Genomic DNA, 3,331 nt, shown 5'->3' with positions numbered 1-3,331 from the left:
TTGTCCCCAGGCACACAGTAGGTTCACAAGGAGCAAACACTCAGCAGGGTGTGTTGCCAAAGCTCAGGGGAGAGATTTGGTTTGGAGTTTATCAACGATAACTGTTGAGTTCCAAGCCTGAGACCAGCAGCTCAGGTGCCTACTTAACACATCAAAGCTGACCTGGCTGCCAGTTCTCCCAGCATCCCTCAGTCCCTACGGTTCCAGGGTGTGGCTGACCACTGGGCACTCTATCCTGACCTCCCCTGCCCCGAGGCTGGGCTGCCCTCCCCCCAGAGGCTCCTCCCTATACGATCCTGACAATCTGGTGACTTGCCCCACCCGGTTTTGGTACCTCTGGGCCTCCTGGCTGCTGCACCTGGTTTCTCGCTCTCCCCTCTCCTTTGCCCTCCCCCATCTCCACAAGGCTCAGGGTCATGTCCACTCTGGACTCTCCCGGACGTCCCTGCCTCCGGCTATACTCTCCCTTTTGTCTACAGTAAACTTCCTCCTCCATACCTAAGAGCAGTCGCGTCCTCTCCCTTTTTACTTATTCTTTCTTTTATTTATTTAGCTTTAGTTTTTTGAGACAGTTTCTCTGTAGTTATTTCTTTTTTCCCCCATTCAATAATCATTAATTATGCTGAAGGCTATGGATCTAGACCAGCTAGTCCCTGGGTTGGTTAGTTATGGTCAACTTAACACAAACTGGAGTCACCTGGGAAGAGGAAGCCTCTATCAGGTTGGCCAGTGGGCAAGTCTGTGGGGCATTTTCTTGATACAAATAGATTTGGGAGGGCCCAGCCACGGAGGACAGTACCACTTTTGTGTGGGCACCTGGTCCTGGGGTGCATGAGAAAGTGGATTGAGCAGGTCATAGAGGGCATGCCTATAAGCAGCATTCCTCCATGACTTCTGCCTTACTTCCTGCCCGGCTCGCCTCAGTGATGGACTGTGTGAAGGGTCTAGCGGGCCCATCATGGCAAGCAAGGCTCTAGCAGGCTTTGCCCTTCCTCCATTCCATCCTCCTTGCCAAACTGTAAGATTGCATTCCTACAACTAGCCCCCAAGATCTGTTCCCTTATCTGACTACTTCCTCCTGAGGCTGACCACCAAAGCCCAGCTATCAAAGTATTGAAGTCCAGCAATCAGAAGCCCCCTTTTGGTTATAACACGCCCAGTCAAACACTACTAACTCATACCCACATAGGCTTTCCCATTATAAACTGCAGTTTGCTTGTGGGGTCACATCCCTGTCCTCTCAATCCAGAGACAGTCCTTTGTCCCTCTGGGGTAGATATCCCTGCCCCCTCTCCCTGGTTCCTTTCCCCTTCCCCCTCATCCTCTGTCTTTGTCTCTTACTCCCTGCCCTTTGTCCCTTTGGGGCAAATAAATCTGCTTTTGCTGAGAGCTTTTTTTTTTTTGGTTTTTCGAGACAGGGTTTCTCTGTGGCTTTGGAGGCTGTCCTGGAACTAGCTCTTGTAGACCAGGCTGGCCTCGAACTCACAGAGATCCACCTGCCTCTGCCTCCCAAGTGCTGGGATTAAAGGCGTGCGCCACCAACGCCCGGCCTGCTGAGAACTTTTGGTCGGTGTTTTGTCACAGCAACATAGAAACAAACTATGACCAGTTCCCAGGGAAAAGATGAGATACAGTACAGAGGGTGGGAGAGAGTTCGAGACCAGCCTGGTCTACAAGAGTGAGTTCCAGGACAGCCTCCAAAGCCACAGAGAAACCCTGTCTCAAAAAACAAAACAAAAAACAAACAACAACAACAACAAACAAACAAAAACCAGAATGTGGGAGAAAATAACCCAGGTACATTGAGCCAGGAGTACAATTAGGTTAAAGGGTATAGTTTTCCCATGCAGGGGACTCAACCCAGGGCTCTGTGCATGAGCTACACCCCAGAATCCTGCTAGTTTATTTTTCTAGAAATTTTTTTAACACAACCAGGCCTGTGCCATGGCAGGCATGTTTATGTGAAGTCTGACAGGTAATGTTCTGACTCTTTTTCTCACACATAGCAATACATAGTAGGGCTAGGATCAAACCCAGGGCTTTGTGCATGCTAGTTATATACTCTTTAAAAAGAAAGAAAGAAAGAAAGAAAGAAAGAAAGAAAGAAAGAAAGAAAGAAAGAAAGAAAGAGAAAGAGGAGAAAGAAAGAAAAGCCAGGCGTGGTGGCGCACACTTTTAATTCCAGCACTCAGGAGGCAGAAGCAGGCAGATCTCTGTCAGTTCAAGACCAGCCTGGTCTACGAGAGCTAGTTCCAGGACAGCCTCCAAAGCCACAGAGAAATCCTGTATCGGGAAAAAGAAAAAAGAAAAAAAAGAAAGAAAAGAAACAAAGGAAGGAAGAGGAAAGAGGAATGAATCATGAATTTGTATGTCATCCTTGTGCAGGGGTGCAGAAACCTTTTCTGCACCAATTTTGGTATATGATGTGTTGGTATATTTGTTTGGTATGTGTATTGCCAAACTGAACACATTGCTTTTCTTATCCATTTAAAATTTTAAATTTATTTTGTGTGGGAATTTCAACCTGTGTGTGAGTGTGCGCCCCATGTGCCTGCCTGGTGTCTGCAGCAGTCGGGAAACGGCTTTGGGATCCCCTGCTATGGAATTATGGATGGCTGTGAGCCACCAATGGGCGCTGGGAATGGAACCCAAGTCCTTGGCACTAGTGCTCTTAAAAACGGAGCTGTCTCTTCCACTCCCACTGCTTTTTAAAATTATTTTATGCACGTGGGTATTTTGTCTGTGCACCATGTGTGTGTTTGTACCCACTAAGGCCAGAAAAAGAATGTTGGGTGTCCTGGAACTGGGCTTAGAGACAGCTGTGAGCTGCTAGGTAGCTACTGGGAACCAAACCCTCGGAAGAGAAGCCAGTACTCTTACTGCTGAACCATCTTTTTGGTCTATCCCTCTCCCCCTTGTGACAGGGTCTCTTACAGTACAAGCCTAACCTCAAGATGGCTGTGCAGTGAGAATAGCTTTGGACTCCTGGTCTTCTTGTCTCTGCCACCCAAGTGCTGGCTTTAAAGGTGGCACTACCCCTGGCTTACTGTAGTGTTCCAAAGCATTTTAATGTTTCTTTGGGCTAGGAAACCTTTACTCCTTTTATCTACTTATTTTCAGAGTTTTTCCAGCTAGTCTGGGACCCTTACTTACGTTGACTAGACTCTTAAATTGACAAACAACTCACATTTTAATAAGATTTGGAAAATTCTAAAGGCACTCAGGCAATCAAGGAGACACTGGAACAGAAAACAACCGAGAAGTCCGATGTTTATTCATTGTACCAGGTCACACAGACACTGCGCTAGAAGAGAGGAAAGGAGAAAGAGAA

Source organism: Mesocricetus auratus, unplaced genomic scaffold, assembly GCF_017639785.1.
Source record: "Mesocricetus auratus isolate SY011 unplaced genomic scaffold, BCM_Maur_2.0 Super-Scaffold_6730, whole genome shotgun sequence".
Lineage (NCBI taxonomy): Eukaryota > Metazoa > Chordata > Mammalia > Rodentia > Cricetidae > Mesocricetus > Mesocricetus auratus.
The sequence above is the reverse complement of the archived record's forward strand: the minus strand, read 5'-3'. Positions refer to the sequence as shown.